At 45.7% G+C, this 19563-nt stretch overlaps 1 protein-coding gene across 1 annotated transcript in view; it reads right to left on the reverse strand.

The window, feature by feature from the left end:
• Positions 1-19563, reverse strand: part of LOC126263454 (trypsin alpha-like) — a 179377-nt gene that overhangs the window by 25803 nt on the left and 134011 nt on the right. The window lies entirely within an intron of this gene.

The raw sequence follows: 19563 nt of genomic DNA on the forward strand, positions 1-19563 counted from the left end.
CCTTGGCTGCAACTCGTGAAGGTGAGGTTGGCATTTGTATGGAGAGGCTGTTTGAGACGCATCACATACCTTACACCCCATCTTGACATTAGTCTGGCTAAAGTTGTTGGTACCAACTGACTACAGAATCTAATTAATACAAGCTCGAAATATTACGATAGCTACTGAGGTAAGACACTTTGACAGCTTATTAAGTTAAAATATCTATGCGAAGACTGGGACACCGTTCCCATCGAATCTGAAGTTTTTGCCAGTGCAATTAATAACTTACCGATCCTGAATTTCCGGAGGTACGCACTAAGAAGAAGGAATTATTTCATGATGAAACCAAGTATGAAATGAGAGGTGTAAATTCTGAAGATTTGTTCAAGATAAAGGTTTTTATGTCATAATTGAGAGTATCGTCCTCGAACAGATCACGGGTATACTGCCGGTTCATAGTTTCCAACGGGCACAATATTTCGGCGATCAGACATGTCGTCATCGTCAGATGCGCTGACAAACAGAGCTCCTGAGGGCGGGCGGCCGTTTTAAATGCCCTCCCCCCGCGGGCCGCTCTCTTCACCGTCTGCGCCCGTGCGCCGGCGGTCGCGAAGACGTGGGCGTCGGAATCTGTCGTAGCGTCGATGTGCTTGCTACGACCGCCCTGCCCGCCAATTCGTATTTCTTGCTGAGAGTCTTCCTAATTTCATTCAATGTCGGAAGAAAGGCAGTGGCTACCTCTTCTTCCGTGACTTCGTCCGTCTGCACAGGTTGTGCTGTGCTGGTGGGACGGAGAGCTCGTCTGATCTGCCATTCCGAGTACCCGTTTTTTCGGAACACGGTCTTGAAGTATTCCAATCCCTGGGGCAGATTCTCTGCGTCTGAGATGCTGCGCGCCCTGTGTACTAGTGTTTTTAGTACTCCATTCCTCTGAGAAGGGTGGTGGCAGCTGTCTGCTTGCGGTTACAGGTCAGTGTGCCGCCCGCCCTCAGGAGCTCAGTTCGTCAGCGCACTTGACGATGGCGACATGTCTGATCGCCGTTGTATTGAACCGGCAGTATACCCGTGGACTGTTCGAGCAACAAATACACCGGTAGAAACTGAAGTAGCACGACAGTATCGTGTCTAAGTCGAAAACCTGATGTGGAACAGTGAAGATTACAAATGATAAGTTGTAGTTCTTACGGAAATAGACAAAGATGGTTGACGATCAGGTTATTTATGAATGAGTAACATATTTTTGTCAAGTCGGAGTTAGAGGAAGAAGTTAAGTAATTGAAATCTATTCGTTCTACGCAACTATGTATGCTTACTTTGAAACAATTGGACCCTTGAATAAGTTGCAAGAGCTTAAAATTTCAACCTCTTTTCCGAACGTATGTGTATCCTGGCACAACTTTTACGCTCTTTCATCGCTGTAGCTGAATCTAAATTGTAATTCAGTTCGTTTTAAAAACTGTGGCAGATCAGCTAAGCAACAAAAACGTCTTACAGTTATAGGGACATGGGCAACTGACTACATTCTGGGAAGGCGACTACAAATTGCTGCTTTTATTCAAGTATTTGCTGAATGAAAGAGTAGCAAAGCGCTATTAATAGCTTTGCAGGAAAGTACGTTATAGTCACATACGTTATAGTACGCTACTCATTGCGCAACTCATTGTGGCTTACATGCGAATGCGCTGATGTTGGTTTACTGAAATGTGTGGGTATTCCAGGGAACGAGCAGGGGCAGAACATTCCACATTGCAGCATTACTGGCACCAGACATTTCGCCAATGTGCAAAGCAGTATAATAGTTAGCCTTTTGTTTCAAATTGAAGGTAATGTAAATCAAACTAACCTAAAAATTAAAATTAAATTATGCGTACGTACGTATTACAATAATTAATTACTGAGTAGTATCTGAAGATAAACTTCTAAGTTAATCAGTCCTATCATTTTTCTCTCTTTCCATGCAGGTCTCAGTCAAGCTATTATCCAGTTCCCTAGCCACGATGTTCTTGCATTCCTGATAACTATCTTCATCACTAGTTTCCACTATTTATTGCCATTATTTCAATCTCCTGCTGCATCAAAAGGTTATGGCGCGGGTATTATTTCTCGATATGCCGAAATGCTCTCATTATATCGTAGCACACGCATTAACGTGTCATCTGGTTTGTGTGTTCTTTAACGGCGCAGTGGGAAACTAGAAACAAGTTTTGTTTCTCTCTATTGCAAATGATTTTGACTGTAGTATCACATTGTACAGAGTATATCATCATAAGTATTTGTAATTTTCGCAAATAATAGAGGGCAGGAAATTAAATATATTTCTAAGTAAAGCAGTGCACAGTAATGCGTCATTTTGAACTTGCACCGGGATGAAAGTAACTGTGTATTTAATAAAATTGGTGGAAGGACGTCATTGCAAAATAAGTGTGGAATATGGAGCACGTTCTTGGCAATGGTACGTCACTCAAGTATGCTATAAACTATTTTCTTAGTATGAAATTATTACACAAGAAAAGAATCAGAACACCAAGGACGAGCCATGCGAAATAAACGAAAGTTGGTAGCTGTGTTCCTACATCTGAAAGATCATGACTGTTCAAATTTCGCGACAGTCGCATAACAGCGACGCTAGTAGCGCCACATCGAGAAAGCAAATCAGGTTCGCTTTAAATATACGCTGTTCCGGTCGTGAGCTTTAGTTACCTTTAGAATGGGCGTGGTGAATTGATGTTAGTGAAGAATGCTTTAAGGTGACAAACACCCCATTGTCAACGCATCACTGAGTCTGAAAGACGTCGAGTAAGACTGGGCAGGAATGTAGGCACTGTACATGACCGCTGGCAGCGGCTGTCACGAGAATGTACGGTCGCTAGAAGGCTGGGCTCCTGAAGGCCATAAGGTAGTGCTGAGGGGAAAACAAGAGTGCGCAGCGTATGGCTTCCGTGAATCATACAGCATTTGCAGAGCAGTTTGAGCAGCAGCTGACACCACAGTGTCACAGCAAACTGTTACGAATCGGTTACTTCAGCGCAAAAGCAGACACCCTGTAGTGTTCATTCCAAGGGACTCCCAACCATCGGCATTTGCCATTTCAGTGGGGCCAAGCGAGACCTCACTGTAGGATAGAGTGCTGCCTGTTGTGTTTTGTGATGTTAGTTGGTTCTGCCATGGTGCCACTGATGGCCGTTGGTTGATTAGAAGGACGTCAGTTCGGGGTCAGTAGTCATCCTGTCTGCGTGCTAGACACAATGGACCTACACCTGGGGTTAGGGTCTCGGACGCAATGTCGTATGGCAGCAACACTTCCGTGGTTATCCCACGCAACCTGAATACAAATTTTTATGTCAGCATAGTGATTCGATCTGTTGTGCTGCCCTTCATGCACAGAATTCCAGGGCTATTTTCCAACAGGATAACGCTCGCCCACATACTGCTGTTGTAGTAGTCGAACATTCTCTACAGGTTATCGACATGTTGTCTAGCCCTGCTCGATCATCAGATCTGTATCCTATAGAACTTGTATGTGGCATCATCTTACTATAACTCCTGTGTCATCCAAAAATAGCGTTAACCATCCCTGCATTGACCGACAAAGTGCAAGAGGCATGGAACTCCATTCCACAAACTGACAGGCAGCACCTGTACAACACAACGCATGCACGTTTGCGTGCTTGAATTCAGCATTCTGGCGGTTACACAGGTTATTAGTCTATCAACATTTGGTATTTTCAGTGGCTTATCTCATGGCTACATTAACCTGTGATCTTGCAAAGTCAGACACTTAAATATTACTTGGTTACTTAGACCACGGTATTCCCGAAATTTCGTTGCTCTAGATTAATTTTTTTTTTTTTTTGGTATTGCGATTTTTTCCGTCAACGTATTTAAATACAAGGAATATTGCAAATTCGTAAATGTTACTAAGGTTTGTAGCTGCCGCAATTTGTTCTAATTCCGATTAAAAATGTATGCGGTCATCAGAAATCCGAACGCAGAAAATGTGCTCGGAAAAAAATTATGTACTGGAGACAGGAAATTAAACTTTGAATGGCAGTTCTGTAATCAAGAAGCCTTTCTTTCTGTACTGTGTTATGAATCTTAATGTCCTAAACTAAGCAAACAAGTATCGTAGAAGATTTTCTATGGTTTCTAATAACAAATTAACTTCAGTAGCTCATTGTTTATGTGATAAGAATGGCTGCTGAAACAGAAGCATCAAAAATGTAAATGATGAGCACTGGGTTTTGTGCAGGAAATGAAGCAGTTGGAGACACTGTATTGCTGATAAGTAGTGTTTATGTTCATGTCCTCTACGACATTAGAAAATTAGAAACAATTGCTTTTATACACCACTCTATAAATCCCTTAATTTGCGTCGGAACAATTTGCGCTGTTTCTTCGTGGGCTTCTGCTTTCTAAACACAATGCAGTGACATGTCGCACTGTGTATAATTTCATCGAATGCTTACAGACTGTAATGCAGAATAACACTAAACCCACAACCTAACGTAGCGCTCGATGATACACGTGTGTATAATAGCGTGCACGCTGATTCAACATAATACGCCTTGAACAACTGTTTGCTCTGTCTAATCCCACTCGCATTACCTCATGCAACGTGTAGTGCCATTGTACACATCTCATTTCTGAAGATAGGTTTAGTGTTCGATAAGAAATTGCATTTACTGTATATTTCATCGCAGTTGTATATTTCATTACTGTTATGTTACGTTAAATAATGTCAAATTTCTGTAAAGTAATAACCAAATTGGTTTCCTATGTCTGGTAATAGGGCAACGGCCTTGCCACAGTGGATACACTGGTTCCCGTAGATCACCGAAGCTAAGGGCTGTCGGACGTGGTCGCCGCTTGGATGGGTGACCATCAAGGCCGCCATCCGCTGTTGCCATTTTTCGGGGTGCACTCAGCCTCGTAATTCCAATTGAGGAGCTACTCGACCGAATAGTAGCGGCTTCGCTCAAGAATACCATCCTAACGACCGGGAGAGCGGTGTGCTGACACCACGCCCCTCCTAACCACATCCTCCATTGAGGATGACACGGCGGTCGGATGGTCCCGGTAGGCAACTCGTGGTCTGAAGACGGGGTGCTTTTATATCTGGAGATGGAACTCCATCCTAAGGAGTTCCTTCCTACATCTTGTCTCCGGCCCAATCTTGAAACTCAACTGCCATGATTGTATGCTAGTGAAACATAACATTGACTGTGGGATAACCAGAACAGAAGAGAACAGAAGCACATGAGGTCTGCATCTACATAGATTCTCCGCAAGCCAACGTACGCTGCGTGGCGGAGGGCACCCTATACCACTACTTGTCATTCCCTTTCCACTCGCAAATCGAGGGAAAAACGACTGTCCCTATGCCAAATAGCCCTAATTTTCATATATCGTCTTCGTAGTTGTTATGCGCAGTGAATGTTCGCGGCAGTGGAGTCATTCGGTCAGGTTAAAATAACGGTTCTCTAAGGCGGAAGAATCAGCAATGATCAACGACATGAGGATGCAGAAGGCAATGGAAACCATTGCATTAAAGACACGTAACGTGTATCCACAGGACATGTGGCCTGTAATTGAAGAAGTGTCATGATGATCTCTCCATTGGCAAAAGATTCCGGAATAGTTCCCCATTCGGGTCTCCGGGAGGGGACTGCCAACGGGGAGGTTACCATGAGAAAAAGAATGAATAATCAACGAAAGGATAACGTTCTACGAGTCGGGGCGTGGAATGTCAGAAGCTTGAACGTGGTAGGGAAACTAGAAAATCTGAAAAGGGAAATGCAAAGGCTCAATCTAGATATAGTAGGGGTCAGTGAAGTGAAGTGGAAGGAAGACAAGGATTTCTGGTCAGATGAGTATCGGGAAATATCAACAGCGGCAGAAAATGGTATAACAGGTGTAGGATTCGTTATGAATAGGAAGGTAGGGCAGAGGGTGTGTTACTGTGAACTGTTCAGTGACAGGGTTGTTCTAATCAGAATCGACAGCAGACCAACACAGACCACGATAGTTCAGGTATACATGCCGACGTCGCAAGCTGAAGATGAACAGATAGAGAAAGTGTATGAGGATATTGAAAGGGTACTGCAGTATGTAAAGGGGGACGAAAATCTAATAGTCATGGGCGACGGGAATGCAGTTGTAGGGGAAGGAGTAGAATTAAAGGTTACAGGAGAATATGGGCTTGGGACTAGGAATGAAAGAGGAGAAAGACTAATTGAGTTCTGTAACAAGTTTCAGCTAGTAATAGCGAATACCCTGTTCAAGAATCACAAGAGGAGGAGGTATACTTGGAAAAGGCCGGGAGATACGGGAAGATTTCAATTACATTACATCATGGTCAGACAGAGATTCCGAAATCAAATAATGGATTGTAAGGCGTACCCAGGAGCAGATATAGACTCAGATCACAATGTAGTAGTGATGAAGAGTAGGCCGAAGTTCAAGACATTAGTCAGGAAGAATCAATACGCAAAGAAGTGGGATACGGAAGTACTAGGGAATGACGAGATACGTTTGAAGTTCTCTAACGCTATAGATACAGCAATAAGGAATAGCGCAGTAGGCAGTACAGTTGAAGAGGAATGGACATCTCTAAAAAGGGCCATCACACAAGTTGGGAAGGAAACTAGAGGTACAAAGACGGTAGCTTCGAAAAAACCATGGGTAACAGACGAAATACTTCAGTTGATTGATGAAAGGAGGAAGCACGAACATGTTCCGGGAAAATCAGGAATACAGAAATACAAGTCGCTGAGGAATGAAGTAAATAGGAAGTGCAGGGAAGCTAAGGCGAAATGGCTGCAGGAAAAATGTGAAGACATCGAAAAAGATATGAGTGTCGGAAGGACAGACTCAGCATACAGGAAAGTCAAAACAACCTTTGGTGACATTAAAAGCAACGGTGGTAACATTATGAGTGCAACAGGAATTCCACTGTTAAATGCCAAGGAGAGAGCAGATAGGTGGAAAGAATACATTGAAAGCCTCTATGAGGGTGAAGATTTGTCTGATGTGATAGAAGAAGAAACAGGAGTCGATTTAGACGAGATAGGGGATCCAGTATTACAATCGGAATTTAAAAGAGCTTTGGAGGACTTACGGTCAAATAAGGCAGAAGGGATAGATAACATTCCATCAGAATTTCTAAAATCATTGGGGGAAGTGGCAACAAAACGACTATTCAAGTTGATGTGTAGAATATATGAGTCTGGCGACATACCATCTCACTTTCGGAAAGCATCATCCACACAATTCCGAAGACGGCAGGAGCTGACAAGTGCGAGAATTATCTCACAATCAGCTTAACAGCTCAGGCATCGAAGCTGCTTACAAGAATAATATACAGAAGAATGGAAAAGAAAATTGAGAATGTGCTAGGTGACGATCAGTTTGGCTTTAGGAAAAGTTAAGGCACGAGAGAGGCAATTCTGTCGTTACGGCTAATTATGGAAGCAAGGCTAAAGAAAAATCAAGACACTTTCATAGGATTTGTCGACCTGGAGAAAGCGTTCGACAATATAAAATGGTGCAAGCTGGTCGAGATTCTGAAAAAAGTAGGGGTAAGCTATAGGGAGAGACGGGTCATATACAATTTGTACAACGACCAAGAGGGAATAATAAGGGTGGACGATCACGAACGAAGTGCTCGTATTAAGAAGGGTGTAAGACAAGGCTGTAGCCTTTCGCCCCTACTCTTCAATCTGTACATCGAGGAAGCAATGATGGAAATAAGAGAAAGGTTCAGGAGTGGAATTAAAATACAAGGTGAAAGGATATCAATGATACGATTCGCTGATGACATTGCTATCCTGAGTGAAAGTGAAGAAGAATTAAATGATCTGCTGAACGGAATGAACAGTCTAATGAAGACGCAGTGTGGTTTTAGAGTAAATCGGAGAAAGACGAAGGTAATGAGAAGTAGTAGAAATGAGAACAGCGAAAAACTTAACAACAGGATTGACGGTCACGAAGTCAATGAAGTTAAGGAATTCTGCTACCTAGGCAGTAAAATAACCAATGACGGACGGAGCAAGGAGGACATCAAAAGCAGACTCGCTATGGCAAAAAAGGCATTTCTGGCCAAGAGAAGTCAACTAATATCAAATGCCGGCTTTAATTTGAGGAAGAAATTTCTGAGGATGTAGGTCTGGAGTACAGCATTGTATGGTAGTGAAACATGGACTGTGGGAAAACCGGAACAGAAGAGAATTGAAGCATTTGAGATGTGGTGCTATAGACGAATGTTGAAAATTAGGTGGACTGATAAGGTAAGGAATGAGGAGGTTCTACGCAGAATCGGAGAGGAAAGGAATATGTGGAAAACACTGATAAGGAGAAGGTACAGGATGATACGACATCTCCTAAGACATGATGGAATGACTTCCATTGTACTAGAGGGAGCTGTTGAGGGGAAAAACTGTAGAGGAAGACAGAGATTGGAATACGTCAAGCAAATAATTGAGGACGTAGGTTGCAAGTGCTACTCTGAGATGACGAGGTTAGCACAGGAAAGGAATTCGTGGCGGGCCGCATCAAACCAGTCAGTAGACTGATGACAAAAAAAAAAAAAAGTTTTCTCTGCAGTGTTACTTGAAACGAACGTTCAGGAATTACCATTCGAGTTCCCGAAGCCTCTCCGTAACACTTCCTTGCTGTTCGAACCTACCGATAACAAATCTAGCAGCCCCTCTTCAGTCGACATTGCCGGCCGGTGTGACCGAGCGGTTCTAGGGGTTTCAGTGTGGAACCACACGACCGCTACGGTCGCAGGTTCGAATCCTGCATCGGGCATGGATGTTTTTGATATCCTTAGGTTAGTTAGGTTTAAGTAGTTCTAAGGGACTGATGACCTCAGATGTTAAATCCCATAGTGCTCAGAGCCATTTGATTTTGAATTTGTCGACGTTTTCCTTCAGTACGACCTGGGACGAAATCCATGCACTCAAGTAGTACTCAAGAACAGGTCGCACCACCGTCCTACATGCGGTCTACTTCACAGGTAAACGACTCTTCCCTAAAATTATCCTAATAAACGAAAGTCAAACACTCGCCTTCCCTACCACAGTGCTTACATGCTTACATGCTCGTTTCACCTCATACCGCTTAGAAACGTTACGTGCCGTATTTAAACGACTTGCCTATGTTAAGCAGAACACTAGAAATGCTGTATCAGGACATTACAAGTTTAGTCTTCGTACTCATCCGCATTAACTTAGAGTTTTTCACATTTAGAACTAGCTGCCATTCGTCACACCAGCTGGAAATTTTGTCTAAGACGTGTTGTCTTTTCCTACAGTCACTCAACATCGACACTTTACCGTATACCACGGCATCCTCAGCAAACAACCGCACATTGCTGCCACCCTGTCCACCAGTTCATTATGTATTCAGAGAACAACAGCGGTCCTATCAGACCTCCCTGGGGCGCTCCTGACGATACCTTTGTCTTTGACGAGCACTCTCCGTTGAGGACAGCAAACCGGTTTCTGTTATTTAAGAAGTCTTCGAGCAAGCCACATATCTGTGAACTTATTCCATATGCTCAAAGTGCTACAGACGAAGGTTGAAATTTAGATGGACTGATAAGCTAAAGATTGCGGAGGTTCTCCGCAGAATCGGTGCGGAAAGGAACGTATGGAAAACTCTGATAAAAAGGACAGAACGATAGGACATAACCGTTATGGTAGAAGAGGGAGTCGTAACAGGTGAAAACTGTACAGCAAGAACAAGATATGATTTGATTCTACAAATAACCGAGGACATAGTACGCCAGTACTTCTATGAAATGAAGAGTTTAACACCAGAAAGAAATTAGTGACGCGCCCCATCGAACAAGAAATTCATGTTTCATTAAAACCTTTATAATGCCATTTTGCAGGTTTCATTTCTTTCTTTTGTTTCAGGTGGAGTAGTGATTGTTACCCCTCTGGAACATTTTGTTGCAAATGTACGTCCCGTAAAACTTAAAATCTTAAAATGAAAAATAATTTGAAATCGAATTAATTTGATTAAAAATAAGTTTAAGGAAACGGTTAATAATCGAAGTGAAATTTTTGTTACATTTTCGTAAGACAGTGTGCGACCAAGAATAGGTGAAACATCCGACCAGCTGTTGGAATCACTATATGTAAACATAGTAATGGAACAGACAACAGCTGGAAAAACGCACTGTGTGCTCTGTTGCTGCAGAGACGAGCAATTCTGTGACAGGGATCAACTATAGGTGGGTAACTGGAATATCTGAATACAACAATCACTTTTCGTTCACTATCAAGATATGATACCTGTAGCCGAAGATCATGAGCGTTGATAAGACTACTGTAGGTAATAACTGGTGATTGTTGAAATTGTAGCTTGAAGGCTATCTTTCTACTTCAGTTTTTACCTGAAATACGTTTGGCTCAAGTGGATGTTGAAAATATGTGGAATTGTACATGTGGGCAGAAAGATTTATAGTGCCAAAAGGTAACGATGATTCTGTTGGACAACGGCATCCATTGCAAAAATGAGGTAATAATTTTTTGTTTTGGAACTCTGTGTAACAGTGTTTTCTCTTCTTTGTTATGATTACTAGCAACAAACTACGTGTTACTTATACTTCGTAATAAATGTGTAACAAAATATGTGAATTTGTTTCAAAGAAGTAAAAAATTAATTACTTCGGTACTTAAAAGGAAAGGGCCACCAAATTTGCTAGTGATGCCTTCTCAAATGCTTTTCAAATTGAAGTTTGATGAAAGAAACACGATTATGTTACCACAACATGTTGATATGTTACATCTTTTTTTTGTTTTGATCGCTTTACATTAATGAATGGACATGCAAAAAATTGCGGAACATTCCAGTTCGACTGAATTTATGTCGCTACTGCAATAGTTACTACAAAACGTAATAGACATAATTCATTGATGTTTTAATAACTATAATGCAATTTGACAGTTATTTTTTGTAAATATAGTCACTGGGCTCGTTGGTTTAGACGTGCAAAATGAAACAACGCCAGAGAATAAAAGTCGAACGTCTAAGCAGACCACATTTGGAGGTTGGGGTTCTGAGAATGAGGCACCTCCGTATGTCAGTACGTGTTTTGAATACGAGATGAGACTGAATCTAACGACAGACGAGCCAGACAGTGAAAAAACTAACATATTGCATCATTGCCTCAAATTGAGCCATAATTTCTTCTACCCATTTGTAGGGAAAAACGCAAAATGTTAAATATCTCTGCTATTAGTTTATTTTGAGGAATGTCCGTCCCCGGTAGCTGAGTCGACGAGTTGGCCTTTGGCTGTGCTGCGGTGAGGACGCGCTGTTTGTGTTCCTGCCGCGGAGCGAGCGCTCGTGTTGTTTACATAGTACTCGGCCGTTTCGCGCGTACCGTACTCAGCGTATAGATCACCATGGCGCACCAATACAGAAAATCGACGCTCAAATTTACGTTCCGCAACGAATTTGCACGGCCCAAAGCCCTCGAAGTCGAACGATTTCTACGAGAAGAAATTAAAATCCCGGCGACCGACATTCTCGGCATTCACTTGTCCATTGTGAGTAGTATCGTATATGTCAAGATCATCAACGACGCAACATGTGAACGGATCTTTCGGGACACGAAACAGGGCCTCCGTTTTCTGCCATGCTGATGGCAATGTGGGGACTGTACACGTCGATTATTCTGGCATGGGACTTCGCACTATCAGAATTTTCGAACTTCCTTTCGAATTACCGGCGGAGGACGTCGTGACAGCACTGCGCCCCTACGGCACGGTCCATGATCATATTGCGGAAAAATGGACGCAATTCCAGACATATCCTGTGCTGAATGGAGTCCGCCAGGTCCGAATAGAACTTAAAAGACATGTACCTTCATATCTGACTATCGGTGGCTGCCGTGTCATCGTCATCTACGATGGGCAACCAAAGACCTGCTCTGGTTGTGGGAAGGAGGGACACCTTAGATCAGAATGTCTCCAACGTCGAATCACGCAACTGCCGCCGGCTGACGCAGACCCGCCATCGCAGCCGACGCTGCTTCCCGTGACTTATGCAGCAGCCCTCACGACAGCTACCACTTCACCATGACAGCCGACATCCACTGTTGGGTCGCGGCTCCATCCTACAATACAGGGCGATGACGACACACCCGTTCCACAAGCTACGGATTCAATTCCGATGCCGCCGCCCCCGTCGACGGATAACGACATACATGACGATAGCATGACCGTAGACTCGCTTATTGTGCCTACAGCTGCCTTTGTGCCGGAACGTCGGGAATCGTTGCCGTCGTCTGACACAGAAGGACGCTCCAGGAAGCAACGCTCCCCGAAGCGACGGAAGCGGAGGCGTAGAGCAACTTCCGAACGGGATGCGACGCAGCCTCCAGAGGACGAAGACTCCACCTTCAATGACGACGCTACCACAGAGGCAGCCGCCATTTGCTGCAGTGTGGCACCACCGAACGGAACTGAGGACAAACCACATATACCTACAGTGGCAACATCGGATGCCGATATGCAGGACAGATGCTGCCCACCACCTTCTGGAGTGCAAGCCCCCATGCCGAGTCCTGAGGACGCTAGGGAAGCAGATCTTGCATTGAGTTCCCCGACGTGGGCGGATGACCACGACGACGACGGAACCATGCAAGTTACGCCAACAGGGCCCACGCCATTGGCGCCGGCTCTCTAGAAAGGACGGCAGGTGAGGTTTGTGGGGATGCGGAGGTGTCAATAGAGTCAGAAGCGCCATAGGCAATTCCAGTCTTAATGGATAACTTAACAGCTGCGGTTCGGCAACAAGCATATCGTATCGCCACGCTTAACCTCAACACTATACGAACGGCAGTGAAGATCCAGTTGCTGCGTGAGATGCTTCGTTCTTCGGATGTTGACATTGCCCTGTTGCAAGAAGTGCATATAGCGGCCCTCCCCGTTTTCTACGGTTACGTGACACATATGTCACCGGCGGACCGAAATGGCAGCGGTACGGCAATACTAGTGCGCGACGGAATTGCCATCGAAGAAGTGACTTACCTTCCGTCAGGAAGGGGGCTGGCGATCACAGCACTAGGCACACGCATCTTTAACATCTACGCTCCATCAGGAACTGACCAACGCCGCGAACGATCGCTGTTCTACTCGGAGGATATCGCCCCCATCTTTATCAGCCGCTACGATCAATATATCTTCGGCGGCGACTTTAACTGTGTGCTCCACCCCAAAGACCAAGTCCCACACTTCTCGACTTGTCAAGAACTTCGGCTCCTGGTTCGTGATCTGCTTCTCACTGACACGTGGGAGACAGTGCACGGTGACCGTCCCGGGCCGACATACCTTACTAGTCACTCGGCCAGTCGCCTAGACCGCATTTATGTCTCAAGAGCTCTAGCGCCGGGAGTACTGGACGCCGAACGTTGGCCGCTTGCCTTCTCCGATCATAGCGCTTTCATATGCACACTCACTCTACAACAGCAGCGAATATGGCGCAGCCGAGGACCCTGGAAGCTCAATGTGGCACATCTTCAAGACCCGGAATGCCGTCGAATTATCGCCAACACATGGCTGGATTGCGAACGTCGTCTTCCCCGATATCCTTCGACTCTAGCATGGTGGATGGACTGTGCAAAACCAGCGTTTCGGCGTGTGCTAACTCAATTCGGTAAAGATATCGCAGCTTGGCATCGTCACACATTGGACTTTTATTACACGATGCTTCGCGAACTCGACGGCCAACCACCATCTCCAAACCGACAAATGGAAAGCCGCCGAATTAAAGGTCAAATATTGTCTCTTACGAGGAAACGTTTGGAGGGGGTCGTCGTGCGATCGCGACGTCACGACCGAGCGGAAGGAGAAAACCCGTCTATGCATCACATCGTGCTCGACAGCCGCCGACGCCGACAGCAGCTGATCACTGACCTCGTATTGCCAGGTGGTAGGGTCGTACTGACTCAAGCCGCGGTTACAGAAGCCTTTGCAGATCACTATCGCCAGTTTTACGACGAGGTGAATACAGAGGAAGAGGAAGCGGACGATCACGACATACTGCAGCACGTGTCGCACACCCTCGACAATGCAGCAGCGGCGACGCTGTTAGGTGATATTACACGGGACGACATCGAGGACGCGCTTAACAATGGAGCACTCAACAAATCTCCCGGGCCAGACGGACTGCCGCTCGAGTTTTATCGGACTTTCCGCGATCTAATGATGCCCCGATGGATCAGCATGTACCAAGAACTGATGACCCCCGGTTCCCACGTGCCACCTGCATTCGTGGAAGGTCTCCTTATACCGATACACAAGCCTTCCATAGATCGGACGGTCGAGGACTACAGGCCCATTACAATGCTCAACTCGGACTATAAGATCTTCGCCCGACTACTCGCCAGCCGCATAAAGCAGGTTCTGCCCCTACTCCTCTCAATGGAGCAAACGACACAGGGCGGAGTGACCAACATGCAAACGGCAACCAGCGAATGCAGGGATTTAATAGCCATCGCCACATGCTGTCGCCTTCGAGCTGCTCTGATCTCCATTGATTTCGACCACGCCTTTGACAGAGTTCACCAAAAGTTCCTTCTGTCCGTTATGGCCCGCATGGGCTTCCCGCCTGACTTTCTCGACATCTTTCAGCGCCTTTTCCGTGGAGCTGCATCCCGTGTGCTGGTGAACGGACGGATTGCGGGTCCCTTTCCGATTCGACGGTCAGTTCGTCAAGGATGCCCACTCTCCATGATCCTTTACGCGATCGCACTCGAACCACTTGTCGGAGGGTTGAAAAACAGGCTCTCGGGAATGTCATTGAGGGGTCACACCTTTCACTGCAGGATGTATGCTGATGACCTTCTATTACTTGTCCGATCTGGTGAAGAGGTACGATCGGTGATACAATGGATCAATCGCTATGGATTGGCAGCGGGCAGCCTCATGAATGTGGCCAAGTCGGCAGCGATGCCGATTGGGAGAGGTCTACAGGAGTACGCTTTAGCCCCACTCCCACTAGTTAACAAGATCCGGTTCTTGGGCATAACATTTACATAGGATGTGCGCCGCACGGCTGCAATGAACTATGCACAATTACTACAGGCCATACGCACAGAAGTTCGCCGGAACTTACTTCGACGGATGGACCTACTACAGCGTGTGGAATACCTCAACCTTCACGTGGCGACTAAGATGATCCACATGGCCCAGGTCCTACCGATATCGACAGCGATGGCCCAGAGACTGCAAGCAGCGTTTGGATATTACCTTACCGCCGGACACCTATTCAAAGTCCGCTACGAAACACTCACCCTCCCTCCGCGTGATGTCGGACTGGGACTTATAAATGTACGAGCAAGAGCTACAGCGTTATACTTGTGCACAATGATGAAATTGTGGACCCACAAAGATGCTTCCCTTACGGGACGTCTGTTAGAGGAATTGCTGCCGGCGTCCCTTCTGCCACCTGTCACGGTTGCGCACATTACACCTTCACTCTCGCACCTCTCGGCATTTATTCTTGAATATAGTTACGTGCACCCAGACCTTCCCAACACTCGCACTCCCAAGGCGAGAGACGTTTACAGACTGCTGCTAAGGTCCATACCTCGGAATGTGATTGAGAGGAAGAGCCCTACGACCCTATGGCCGGCAGTGTGGAGAGCGGTCCAGAAGCCGTTCCTCCCCACGCGGGTACGAGCCGCGTGGTACCAAATGGTGAACGGGAAGGTTGTAACACGACAAAGGCTGCACGCTATTGGGATGACGGATTCCCCCCTTTGCCCACGTTGCCACCTCGTGGATACTGACGAACACCGTTTAACATGTGGATCGGCGTTAGAGGTATGGCTGCTAGTGCAGAAGATCCTCGCCTGCTACCTACGTATCGCGCCTCGCACAATTGAGCCACGGCTCCCCCTCTGTCCAGAGGATACTTATTTCCCACCTGCGAAGACTCACGCTCTCACATGGTTTAAAGGCATGTCCATATACTACCTCTTTCGCGATGATGAGAAGATGGTGCTTGATTACTGGCAATTTCTCCAGGACAGTCATAGCACACTTGAGTGTACACCCCTATGCCGACAGCTATTTGCGAACTATTTGCGCAGTGTCTTCGACAACCCCCCTCACAGTTGGGGAGTACCGGGCAGAAGATGACCGCCGACATGGGGCTCCACACGAACCGAAATGTTGTAACAATTTGGAACATGGAATCTGTACGCCGAGGGGCCATGCACATGGAATGGCGTGCAGGATTTGGTTACATTTTTCTTTCTTTATTATCTATCATCACACTATTAGTTTCAAATTCTTTTTCATAGTTTAGAAGGAACTCTTGTTCTGTTGTTGCTACGGCTGTAATTTTCTAATTTTGTTTGTCGTAACTGAAAGACGCCTTTTGTCCATATATATATATATATATATATATATATATATATATATATATATATATATATATATATACTCCTGGAAATTGAAATAAGAACACCGTGAATTCATTGTCCCAGGAAGGGGAAACTTTATTGACACATTCCTGGGGTCAGATAAATCACATGATCACACTGACAGAACCACAGGCACATAGACACAGGCAACAGAGCATGCACAATGTCGGCACTAGTACAGTGTATATCCACCTTTCGCAGCAATGCAGGCTGCTATTCTCCCATGGAGACGATCGTAGAGATGCTGGATGTAGTCCTGTGGAACGGCTTGCCATGCCATTTCCACCTGGCGCCTCAGTTGGACCAGCGTTCGTGCTGGACGTGGAGACCGCGTGAGACGACGCTTCATCCAGTCCCAAACATGCTCAATGGGGGACAGATCCGGAGATCTTGCTGGCCAGGGTAGTTGAATTACACCTTCTAGAGCACGTTGGGTGGCACGGGATACATGCGGACGTGCATTGTCCTGTTGGAACAGCAAGTTCCCTTGCCGGTCTAGGAACGGTAGAACGATGGGTTCGATGACGGTTTGGATGTACCGTGTACTATTCAGTGTCCCCTCGACGATCACCAGTGGTGTACGGCCAGTGTAGGAGATCGCTCCCCACACCATGATGCCGGGTGTTGGCCCTGTGTGCCTCGGTCGTATAAAGTCCTGATTGTGGCGCTCACCTGCACGGCGCCAAACACGCATACGACCATCATTGGCACCGAGGCAGAAGCGACTCTCATCGCTGAAGACTACACGTCTCCATTCGTCCCTCCATTCACGCCTGTCGCGACACCACTGGAGGCGGGCTGCACGATGTTGGGGCGTGAGCGGAAGACGGCCTAACGGTGTGCGGGACCGTAGCCCAGCTTCATGGAGACGGTTGCGAATGGTCCTCGCCGATACCCCAGGAGCTACAGTGTCCCTAATTTGCTGGGAAGTGGCGGTGCGGTCCCCTACGGCACTGCGTAGGATCCTACGGTCTTGGCGTGCATCCGTGCGTCGCTGCGGTCCGGTCCCAGGTCGACGGGCACGTGCACCTTCCGCCGACCACTGGCGACAACATCGATGTACTGTGGAGACCTCACGCCCCACGTGTTGAGCAATTCGGCGGTACGTCCACCTGGCCTCCTGCATGCCCACTATACGCCCTCGCTCAAAGTCCGTCAACTGCACATACGGTTCACGTCCACGCTGTCGCGGCATGCTACCAGTGTTAAAGACTGCGATGGAGCTCCGTATGGCACGGCAAACTGGCTGACACTGTCGGCGGCGGTGCACAAATGCTGCGCAGCTAGCGCCATTCGACGGCCAACACCGCGGTTCCTGGTGTGTCCGCTGTGCCGTGCGTGTGATCTTTGCTTGTACAGCCCTCTCGCAGTGTCCGGAGCAAGTATGGTGGGTCTGACACACCGGTGTCAATGTGCTCTTTTTTCCATTTCCAGGAGTATATATATATATATATATATATATATATATATATATATATATATATATATAAAGGTTGGCAGCGAAAATAATTTAAAACAAAAAAAGTGGCAAAAGAAATACAAAAAAAGAAAAGTGGTCAGCGTGACAGACTGTCAAAAAAAAAAAAAAAGTCGTCAGCGTGACGGACTGTCAATCCTAAGGGCCCGGGTTCGATTCCCGGCTGGGTCGGAGATTTTCTCCGCTCAGGGAGTGGATGTTATGTTGTCCTAATGATCATCATTTCATCCCCATCGACGCGCAAGTCGCCGAAGTGGCGTCAAATGAAAAGACTTGCACGAGGCAAGCGGTCTACCCGACGGGAGGCCCTCTTCACACGACATTATTTTGAGAAATTACTTCTTGGCTCACAGGAAGTTTAAATTATTTCCATAAACGCAAAAGATACCCAGCTAAAAAGCAGATAATAGTTCCCTTAGCGCCTTCCTAAGAAACAGGCTATTTTCCTTCCATACTATAAAAGCGTCAACCGGATGTGGCTTAAATTCAGAGAAATAGTGCTGACGAGACGAGAGTTTTATACCAATACATTAATAACAGACAAAACGAAGCCGCTTTGCTACGCAAAACAGACCAATACCCTGTTGTAGAAGCAAATAAAAGGGCACGTAAATTTCAAAAGAACTACAATATCCAAGTTTGGTACGAATTTACAGATGCTCGAAACTCAGATGTGCTTCAGTGCGAGATGCTTTTAATAGTGTTCACACCGGAAGTCTGTCCCCAAATCGGGCCTAAAACCAAAACGAAATCTAGTCGTACATAAGGTCCATATTCATGTTTTGGCGGAAGCCGTAATGTTACCAACGACAGTGCAACTAAGCCGAAGTTACCAAACAGTCTTCCGAAATTCCTTCACCAATGAGTATTCCAGTATTTTAATCAAGAACAGCTACCACCTTGAGTTATTGGAAAGTAGATACCCTTCGAGTAGCGGAGCAATTTAAGACACTTAATATAGGCAAATCTTTCAGTCCGTATTGGATACAGAATAGGTTCCTGTCGGAGTATGATGATGAAATAACTCCATTTTAGTTCAAATGTGATAGACTTACTTAAGAGATGAACTGGAAGTAATTCACTGAGTTATAGAGCCATATCATTGACATCGATTTGTGCTAGGAATTTGAACCATGCACTAAATTCAGACACCGTAAAATACCCCGAAGAAACGATCAATTTACTCAAAGTTAGCACGGATTCCGAAAATGTAGTGCTTGTGAAACACCACTGATTCATTACTGACACGAGGTATTGGTTACTATCAATAGGAAATCTGAAGTTGAATCCACATTTCTATATTTCCAGAATTACATTGACATCGTTTTCCACAATTGTTTTCTAATCTCGGCATGCTTATGAAGTGTCGTCTCAGTTTTTCGATTAGTCCCATGAATTCCTGTAACAAATGTCAGAGTTCGTAGTAATTGATGAAAAGTTAGCGAGTAAGACGAAAGTGATTTCCGGCTTTCAACCAAGAGAGTGTTATGGGACCTCTGCTGCTCATAATTTATTTATAAACTATTTAGGAGACAATGTGAGCATCAATCTTAGATTTTTTGCAGATTAAGTTGTTCATTTACTGTCTAGTAAAGTCTTCAGACAATCAAAACCAGCTGCAAAATTACTTCGACCAAATACCTCTACCGTGTGCAAA

The sequence above is a fragment of the Schistocerca nitens genome, chromosome 6 (genome assembly GCF_023898315.1).
Source record: "Schistocerca nitens isolate TAMUIC-IGC-003100 chromosome 6, iqSchNite1.1, whole genome shotgun sequence".
NCBI classification, from domain to species: domain Eukaryota; kingdom Metazoa; phylum Arthropoda; class Insecta; order Orthoptera; family Acrididae; genus Schistocerca; species Schistocerca nitens.